We start from the raw sequence: 11,233 nt of genomic DNA, 5'->3' as shown, positions 1-11,233 counted from the left end.
AAATTCATCTGGAATAACAAAAAACCTAGGATAGAAAAAACTCTTCTCAAGGATAAAAGAACCTCTGGTGGAATCACCATGCCGGACCTAAAGCTCTACTACAGAGCAATTGTGATAAAAACTGCATGGTACTGGTATAGTGACAGACAAATAGACCAATGGAATAGAATTGAAGACCCAGAAATGAACCCACACACCTATGGTCACTTGATCTTCGACAAGGGAGCTAAAAACATCCAGTGGAAGAAAGACAGCATTTTCAACAAATGGTGCTGGCACAACTGGTTGTTAACATGTAGAAGAATGCGAATCGATCCATTCCTATCTCCTTGTACTAAGGTCAAGTCTAAGTGGATCAAGGAACTTCACATAAAATCAGAGACATTGAAACTTATAGAGGAGAAAGTGGGGAAAAGCCTTGAAGATATGGGCACAGGGGAAAAATTCCTGAATAGAACAGTAATGGCTTGTGCTGTAAGATCGAGAATTGACAAGTGGGACCTCATGAAACTACAAAGCTTCTGCAAGGCTAAAGACACCATCAAAAAGACAAAAAAAACACCAACAGATTGGGAAAGGATCTTCACCTATCCTAAATCAGATAAGGGACTAATATCCAATATATATAAAGAACTCAAGAAGGTGGACTCCAGAAAGTCAAATAACCCCATTAAAAAATGGGGCTCAGAAATGAACAAAGAATTCTCACCTGAGGAATACCGAATGGCAGAGAAACACCTGAAAAAATGTTCAACATCCTTAATCATCAGGGAAATGCAAATCAAAACAACCCTGAGAATCCACCTCACACCAGTCAGAATGGCTAAGATCAAAAATTCAGGTGACAGCAGATGCTTGTGAGGATGTAGTGAAAGAGGAACACTCCTCCATTGTTGGTGGGATTGCAAGCTTGTACAACCACTCTGGAAATCAGTCTGGCGGTTCCTCAGAAAATTGGACATAGTACTACCAGAGGATCCAGCAATACCTCTCCTGGGCATATATCCAGAAGATGTCCCAACCGGTAAAAAGGACACATGCTCCACTATGTTCATAGCAGCCCTATTTATAATAGCCAGAAGCTGGAAAGAACCCAGATGTCCCTCAACAGAGGAATGGATACAGAAATTATGGTACATTTACACAATGGAGTACTACTCAGCTATTAAAAAGAATGAATTTATGAAATTCCTAGCCAAATGGATGGACCTGGAGGGCATCATCTTGAGTGAAATAACACAATCACAAAAGAACTCACACAATATGTATTCACTGATAAGTGGATATTAGCCCAAAACTTAGGATACCCAAGATATAAGATACAATTTGATAAACGCATGAAACTCAAGAAGAATGAAGACCAAAGTGTGGACACTGTGCACCTTCTTAGAATTGGGAACAAAACACCCAGGGAAGGAGTTACAGAGACAAAGTTCGTAGCTGTGATGAAAGGATGGACCATTTAGAGACTGCCGTATCCAGGGATCCATCCCATAATCAGCTTCTAAACGCTGACACCATTGCATACACTAGCAAGATTTTGCTGAAAGGACCCAAATATAGCTGTCTCTTGTGAGACAATGCAGGGGCCTAGCAAACACAGGAGTGGATGTTCACAGTCAGCTATTGGATGTATCACAGGGCTCCCAATGGAGAAGCTAGAGAAAGTACCCAAGGAGCTAAAGGGATCTGCAACCCTATTGTTGGAACAACATGATGTACTAACCAGAACCCCGGAGCTCTTGTCTCTAGCTGCATATGTATTGAAAGATGGCCTAGTCGGCCATCAATGGAAAGAGAGGCCCATTGGACTTGCAAACTTTATATGCCCCAATATAGGGGAATGCCAGGGCCAAAAGAATGGGAATGGCTGGGTAGGGAAGTGGGGGGCGCTATGGGGGACTTTTGGGATAGCATTGGAAATGTAATTGAGGAAAATATGTAATAAAAATATTAAAAATCAAAAAAAAGAAGAAAATTCAAAGAGTATCACAAAATTCATTTTTGTAACCAGTTCCATTTTTTAATGTGTATGATTATATGTATAGTGTGTGTGAAGAAGATTTATCTTCTCATTTATCTTTGGGAAAATGTTTAAACTGTTTTCTTGTACTTTCTATGCATTATTATTATCTAATAAATATCAATTGTTAAAAAAAAACTTTAATCTTCATGTGGACATAATTTCAATAAAGATAAATTTAAAGGCATAATTTAACAGCAACACTAAAAGTTTTTTGGGGATAACATTAGGAGACTAACACATTTTTTTGGAAATATGTATGAAATTTATCCCATGCAAATGAACTATACAAATGAACTATACAACATTAAGTATATGTGAAAAGTAAAACTATAAGACTAAAAGAAAACAGGAGGTCTTTCACCGATTTCTCCAGTCCATTCGAGCAGATGCCATAGGTGCCTTCCATGTTCTCACCAGTTGACTGAACGGGAGTAGAAATGAGGAGTTTTATACAATACTGGGTCAGCCAGAAAAGGGAAATGTGCGTTAGTTCCTGAAACAGAGCATGGGAACATCTGAGAACCTGCCTCTGTCTGGAATGTGCCTAAGATCTGATGCTCAAGTTAGGGTTTCCATTTTTTCTTGGCACCATACCTTAACCTGCAGTTTCTTCCAAATGCCCAAAGTCTTGTTTTCTCTTACCTTAGGCTCAAACCTGGCCTAGGCCTGAGGAAATCTATGGGAAATTAAGCAGGAATTGATCTGGAAATTTTCTCAAGAAAATAAGCTTGAATGGTATCCAAAGATATTGGGCAAGATGTCATGGGAGAAATATGTACAACAGTCCTACCAAGCTACAAAATCTATAAAATACAGTGGCTATGATATCCACAGTGACACAATAAAGAAGCATGTAGCTATCTATAGTAAAACTATAATTGTACTTAAAACACATTTAATATTAGGCATCTCAGGCCTTGTTCTATAACCCTAGCAAACTACCAGTGGCTTGAAGGGTCATTGTCCCTATGGAAAAATCCACTATGGTTCTTTTTCCACACCAGTGTGATTTCAAGCTGAATTCTAAATATCTCATCTAAATACCTGCATCACCCTTCTTCAAGGAAGCTTATTTTGGAACTGTACTGGCTATTTTTGCGTCAACTTGACACAGCTGGAGTTATCACAGAGAAAGGAGCTTCAGTTGAGGAAATGCCTCCATGAGATCCAACTGTAAGGCATTTTCTCAATTAGTGATCAAGGGGGAAAGGCCCCTTGTGGGTGGGACCATCCCTGGGCTGGTAGTCTTGGGTTCTATAAGAGAGTAAGCTGAGCAAGCCAGGGGAGACAAGCCAGTAAAGATCATCCCTCCATGGCCTCTGCATCAGCTCCTGCTTTCTGACCTGCTTGAGTTCCAGTCCTGACTTCCTTTGGTGATGAACAGCAATGTGGAAGTGTAAGCCGAATAAACCCTTTCCTCCCCAATTTGCTTCTTGGTCATGATGTTTGTGCAGGAATAGAAACCCTGACTAAGACAGGAACATATAAAATTATGGCAGAAATTTATAATCTCTGAAAATGTAGGATTAATAGGCTATGCTGGCCTCTAATGGTACATATAAAATGTAACACCTAAGCAAATTATTAAAGAATAGGAAGAAAGATTTCAAAAGCCAAAGGACTAGTTTCCATACTTTTAGATAACAGAGATCTACCACATGATTCAGCTCTATGACACTTGTGATTCTAATTTTGAGCAAGTGAACATTGAAACCAATTATAATCATTCCTGAGATAAGTGTCATGTTTTGTGGTATGTTCTGATTCACTTATAATTGAATCATTTGCCTTGACTATTTTCTAGTCCTCTGGGTCACATTTTTTTATGCATGAGTGTTTTTTGGCGGCTCTTAAGTGGAGTACTTTCTACCTATGGATGTCACACTTGCATAGAACAAGCAGGTAGTATTTGCATGGCTTGTTCACCACACTCTAGAGATCATATGAATGAATGAGTCTTCTAAAATCTAGCCCTTTATTTTTACACAAATTCCAGCATATACTTTTCTACAAAAAATGACAAATTTGATACCTCAACATTGTTCTGAAATGACTTTCTTTAATATTATTACAGACATCTATCATTTATTATCATTAATCATTGTCTTATAGCATGAAATATATGTTCGAGTGTTTTGTTGGCTCTAATATTAGGGTAACTGAAAAATTATTTTTAACTTATATTTCTTTTAAATACACAGAACTTCTATTGAATCTCTGTACTTGTATTTCTAACATAGTGTAAAACTGACATATTTGTATACTGTCTTAGCCACTGTTCTCTTGCTGAGAAGAAACATCATGACCAAGGCAATTTTTATGAACAACAAACAAAACAACAATAACAACCACAACAAAAAGCCATTAATGGGAGCTTGCTTACAGTTTCAGAGGTTTAGTTCATTATCATTATGGAAGAGTATGGTCACATGAAGCCACACAATGTGGTAGTAGCTAAAAGATATATCCTGATCAATGGGCATAGAAAGAAAAACTAGTTCTGGCATGGTCTTTGAAACCTCAAAGACCACCCTAGTGACAAACTTCTTCCAATGCCGCACTTACTCCAAAAGGCTACACTTCTTCATCCTTCTAATCTTCTGGAAGAATGCTACTCCCTTGTGACAAAGCATTCAAATATATGAACCTACAGAGGCATTTTTATTCAAGCTACCTCTGTAAGTGAGAAAATAAAGTCATCAAACATTATTTTGAAAATATTAGCAACAGTGCAATGGCTTTTTACAAATTTACTAACATAAAGTTAGGGATAATGGGCATTATTTATTTGAACTGCAGTACTGAAGCTGATGTTTTACAGGCTAACATATAAAATGGAATGACAGGTTGCAAAAGTAGTTCTTTTATTGTATTGCAAAGCAAAATACTGGAATAGAGAAATGTACTTTGTTCTATTTGCCACTATGAGTGGATAGACTCTGAATTAAATTACTCTGAACAAATTTTACTTTTCTCATTCAAAGACATATTACAAAAATATAACAAACACGAACTCAAGTAGAATCAATTTGTCTGGTCCATTACTTCGCCTCTTCACTCTAAAGGACCACTTAAAGTCAGGATGACATTAGCATGGTCAATTGTCAACATAATGGATTAAATCTGTCAAAAGTAATAGTCTTTTCAGATCTTCAGTAGAGTAAATCTTTCTGTAAATAAGGTTATGATTGGGGAAAATTATATAATGTCTGTTGTCTGATGTCATCAGTATAAAATCTCTGCTTTAGAGCTTTAAAGGTCTGTTTTAGAGGCCCATGGAATACGGTAAGACACTAACTCATACCTTACAGAGATAGCTGCTGAAGGTACAAGCAAAGCTACCTAAGAAGAAAAACATTTATGTTGCTAGTAAATTCATGATTTTTATAAATTGTTTGAGTTTGTGGCAATTTTATAATTCTTGGGAGCTATAATTTTAGATGTAATAAAATATATGTAAAAACTAAATTTGAACCAAATTTGTCTGACAATTAATGATTTATATGATGTCCAGGAGAAAGGATCGATACTGAAAACATTATAGTTTATATATAACTATTCTTAATGGAATGAAGCTATGGAAGTGTGTGTGTGTGTGTGTGTGTGTGTGTGTGTGTCTGTGTGTCTGTGTGTGTATATGTGTGTGTATGTGTGTGTGTGTGTATGTGTGTGTGTTTGTGTGTGTGTGATTCCCTTTATGTAAAGTTTAAGAACAGATAAATATACATAATTGATGGAGGTTGGTAAGAGAGAAAAATACTGCATACATATGGAACAAATAATTGATATTAGCAAGAGTTCTCAGTAGTTATTGACTTGATTCTCTGTTTTGTTTTTAATGGGTATGCAAGCATTCTACTATCCAAATACTTTAAACAAGGAAAAGAACACCTTAAAATCCTGTGCATGCTGTAGCTATCGTGCAGTTACAGATAGATCCAAAGTTTTAATATATTAAGAGACTTTTATCTCTTTATTTTTAGAATAAGGTACTTTTCTATTTACAAAGAACCAAACCAATTTAATGCTCAATTTCAAAATTAAAACTGAAATTCTATTATAGTCACATTAAGTGCATAATTTGTAATCTCACATGACCATACTGCCAGAGTAAAAACATGTTCTTGATCAATGTTTGCTCAATCCAGCTATGCTTCAGAGATATTTGGGAAATAGAGCTGTTGAAAGTTGCTTCAGTTCTGTACATTTTCCATTTTTTTTAACTTATTGACTTTGTTCATTGAAAATGTCATACCAGTAGAAGGTGTATTTTGTTTTATTATCACTCCTTCAAGCTGCTGTCATTTTCTTTCTACAGTCATTAACCCCTTCCTCCCTATTGGTCCCTTCTGGCATTCATGTTGTTGTTTGTTTTGTTTTGTTCTGTTTCTCACAGATGTTCACAGTCTGTGTGGCCACACATTTGGGAATCTCCAGTGCAGGTGAGTGAGATAAGCATTGGACACCCAGCTGACATCAGTGACTGCCCCTCCTCCAGAATCCATCCTTTAGCAGTAACTTAACGGAGGAAGAAGCAGTGTCATGAGTCCTTTCCTGATCGATTGTTGGGCCTGATAATTTTCAAACACAGTGCTGTCAAGAGCATCTGCTGTGTAATCATATTTACAATGATTATGCTATATCCTAAATATAGAATTCCACATGGCTTCTGCCTTTCTATTTAAGTTTTCCCCTTCTCTGTTCACCAGTATTTAATGAGCTCTAACAAAGATTATATGTCTGTCTATTTGCTGCTAACCACTCAACCATCACTTATGCCAAACATCTCAAGAAGTCACAAATTCATTTAACCACAATTCACCTCGAAGAGAAGGTTCTCTGATGAAGAATGACATGTGTTATCATTAGACCCTCTGTATACATGCTGTGCTTGTTTAGTTTCAGATTTTCATTGGATTTATGACATGGAAATGGAAGAAACTCTGATTATTTTTTCTGCTCATGAGACCCTTTGCCTCCTCCTAGTTTGCCTCATCTAGCCTTATTATGAGGGTTAATGACTTGTCTTATTGAAACTTGATATGCTGTGTTCAGTTGGAATCATTGTGAGGCCGGTGTTTTCTGAAGGAAAACAGAGGAACAGTGAATCTTGGGGGTGAGGGGGAAGTATGGTGCCACTGGAGTATGTGTGTGGATGCTGCAGTGAAATATATTGTATGAGAGAAGAATAAAGATGAACAATAGCATTTGTTTATGAGTATAAATATAAATATTTAAACTTAAATATGGGTGTCTTTTTTTTCTAGCTAAACAACAATTATGAATGCTCTTCTAGGGTCTAGATAGACCAAAGGTAAGATATTTATAGGTTTTATATCACTAGGAATATATTTTATCCAGTGAAGTGATCTTCAAATCTGATTTAAGAGTGGTTGGTTACTAAACAACAGCATGTCACAATTGTACTAGTTGATACATCTTACCGGATGCATAGGGTTCAGAGGTGAGGAAGGACCACTAATGTCTTATTAGCCAAAGTTTTCCATTAAAGGAGAATATAATACTTAAAGGAGAATATGTAATTTTAGTTGTCAAATAACAAACATATTTCTATATCAGTTTAAGACATTTATTTACATAATTTTATTAGTATTTTGATTTACATTTTGTTTTGGCCCTTTTTCGGGATAGCAGTTTTTCATGAAGCAAAAACAAACTCTTATTCATCTGCTGTTCATGTATCAAATATTTTGAAAGGGTTTTTTTTTCATTCAAAAGAAAATGAAAAAGGAAATTTAAAAGAATTTGTGACATACTTAGAAAATAATGCCGTTTGAAAACTAAAACATTTAAGTGGAAAACATGGGATATGATCTTAATAAAACATACTGAAATACAATTTAAAAATGAGATGAATTTTCTTAAATGCTTTATATTGGAAGAATTTTGTTCCTGAAAAGAAATCATTTGACAATAAAATTTACTTAGTAAATGCTACATATGATTTCACCTTTTAGGTAGTTTGATTAGTCCCTCAAAACTAAGAAAAGTGTCTGACAGAAATATTTTCCTCAGTGTTTGAAATTTTCATTGTAGGAACAAACTATTGTGGAGATCATTTATTTCTAGGCATTTGGGGGTTTGAAGAAACTGTGAATGGGATTGACTTCTTGATTTTGTTCGTGTTTCTTGGTTATTGATATGTAGGAGTTACTAATTTTTGCATGTTCATTTTGAATTATTTTCCTTTGTTGAGAATATTTATTAATTCCAAGTGTTTAATTGTGGGGCCTTTAGGGTCAAATATAAAATATAACATCATCTAACAGGGATAATTTGAAAATTTCCTCTCCTATTCACATTCCTTTAACTACTTTTAGTTATCTAAGACTGAGGCTGAAATGTCATGTGTTTGAGTGTCAAGATGACAAGGTGTACTTTTGTGACTGTAAAATTTGTCACAGTAAAAGACTCCAGAATTTCTTGGGAGATGGAATTCCAACAGCCTATGCAATCTCATCTTTATTACATTAATTGATGTATGAAAACCTATCTTAATTATGAGTGACAACATTTTATTGAGCCTGAGTTATCCTCAAGAGACACAAGTGTTCTTAGCCAATGAGCTATTTCTTCAAACCATTTTCTCTCCTTGACTAACAATGCAGTGTGAACACATTTCTCAAGCCACTGCAGATTTGCCAACATAGTGAATTATGGTGTAGATTTCTGAGGTAATTAAATGCTCTCTCAATCTCTCAAAAAGAAAAGACTTATTCTATGGACAGAGAGTCATGGATAGGTCAGTTAGTATAGAAACATTCTACTAAGTTTTATTTTAGTGAGAATTTTGGAATTTGGATTTCTTTTTAAAATACAGATATACTATAAAAATGTCCTTTTCCAGGTGTAGGGGTAAGGGACTACCTGAGAGAGTCTGTTGTATCTGACTATGAATTGCTGTATGTTCAAGGAAAAGCATCCCTCTGCCAGCTGAAGAAAGTTTCTGTGATTGAGCAAATTCGATGTAAACTGTGATTTGGTATTATGGGACCATTTCAGAGGGTATATAAGTGCCATAACCCTCTGAGTAGTTGTTGGTTTTTCAATGGCTGGGTTTTAGTTTGTTAGTAGGCATGTTCAAAGAAAAAAATAAGAGGAAAGAAATTAAATTTAGAGATCTCTATTTTGGTCTTTCCCCTCTATCCTTATTTATCTTCTATATAATAATAGGGGTTGAAATTGGGGGATAAAGGGTGCCAAAAAGAACCCACAACGTAGCAGCTACATCTGATAAATTGTTTTTTGTTTTGTTTTGTTTTGTTTTGTTTTGTTTTGTTTTGTTTATCCTTGAGACACACAGGGTGGACTGAGAGAATAGATTCTCACAAATTGATCCACATTTCAACACATTCTCATTCCCACAGACGGGGCTGTTTAAATAATGACCTCCCCCAAGACTCATATACTTGAATATTAGTCATCAGGGAATGATGTTTCTCTTTTTTAAATTAATTAATTTTTTTACGTTCCATATTTTACCCCCTGCCTGTCCACCTCCTACTGTTTCACAAGCCATATGTCCTTCCCACCCCCCTGTCTCCATGTGGATGTCCCCACTCCCCTACCCCCCCAAACTCCCTGGGGCCTCCACCCTCTTGAGGGTTAGGTGCATCATCTCTGAATGAACACAGTCCCAGCAGTCCTCTACTGCATGTGTGTTGGGGGCTTCACATCAGCTGGTATATATTGCCTGATTGATGGTAGAGAGTTTGAGAGAACTCAGGAGTCCAGATTAATTGAGATTGGTGGTCCTCCTACAGGATCACCCTTCTCCTCAGCTTCTTCAGCCTTCTCTAATTCAACAACAGGGTCAACTGCTTCTGTCCATTGGTTGGGTGCAAATATCTGCATCTGACCATTTCAGCTGCTTGTTGGGTCTTCTGGAGCGCAGTCATGATAGGGCCCTTTTTATGAGTGCTCCATAAACTCAGGAAAAATATCAGGCCTTGGGACCTCTCTTTGAGCTGGATTCCACTTTGGGCCTGTCGATGGACCTTCTTTTCCTCAAGCTCCTGTCCATTTCTATCCCTGTAATTCTTTTAGAATTGTTCTTTAGGAACAATTATGGGTCAGAGTTGTGACTGTGGGATGGCCCCCCTCCCTCATTTGATGTCTTGTCTTTCTGCTGAAGTTGGGCTCTATAAGTTCCCTCTCCCTACTGTAGGGCATTTCATCTTTGAGTCCTGAGAGTCTCTCACCTCCCAAGTAAATAGTGCTGATACAGAAAACATGGTTCATTTACGCAATGGAGTACTACACAGCAATTAAGAATGAGGTCATCGGGAGTTTTGCTGGCAAATGGATGGAACTAGAAAATATCATTCTGAATGAGGTAACTCAGACCCAAAAGGACATGCATGGCATGGTATGTACCCACTAATAAGTGCATGTTAGCCAAAAAACAAAAACCAATCCAAACCAAACCAAACCAAATAAAACAAAACAAAACAAAACAAACAAACAAACAAACAAAAACCAGAATACTCAAGACACAGTTCACAGAACTCAAAAACCTAAACAAGCTGAAGTGCCCAAGTGAGGACCCCCTCAGTCACACTTGGGAGGGGAAGAAATCAATCACAAGTGGGGAGGGAGAGAGGGACATGGGAGGAAAAGTGGATAGTTGAAGGGGAGATAGTAGGTGGAGAGAGGGGAACCTGATCTGTTATTGGGTAAGGAAAATGGATTGAAACCCTGAGAACAAGCAGAATGAGTGGAAACAGGCAACCTTGGGAGATAGGAGTGAATGGTATTTCTTGAGAAGGAATAGGATGTTTGAAAGAAGTGATGCACTGCAGGTGGGTTTTAATATTTCAAAATCCCATGTCAGGTCCAAATTTTCTATCTTTCTGCTGCCTGATCCAGATATAGAAGCCTCAGCTAGTTCTCCAGCACACACACAAACATACAAATAACTAATTGTAATTTTTAAAATAGTTCTATGCCCTCAAATATTTATTCCGCCTTAGAAAAAATATAGAAAAAATCATACAGGGTGTTAGAAGAATGCAAATTCTGAAAAGGTTTTGTATTAATACTGAATGACGATGACTTCTTATGATTAAAAAAATTAATATAGTGAAACAGCAATATTGTCACTCTACATAGTCAATCCATTTCCCATAAAACTGTGATAATAGTATTCAAGAAATAGAAAATTTGATCTTAAAATTAACTTGCATA

This window comes from Mus caroli, unplaced genomic scaffold (genome assembly GCF_978045245.1).
Source record: "Mus caroli unplaced genomic scaffold, Mus_caroli_1 scaffold_6, whole genome shotgun sequence".
Lineage (NCBI taxonomy): Eukaryota > Metazoa > Chordata > Mammalia > Rodentia > Muridae > Mus > Mus caroli.
The sequence above is the reverse complement of the archived record's forward strand: the minus strand, read 5'-3'. Positions refer to the sequence as shown.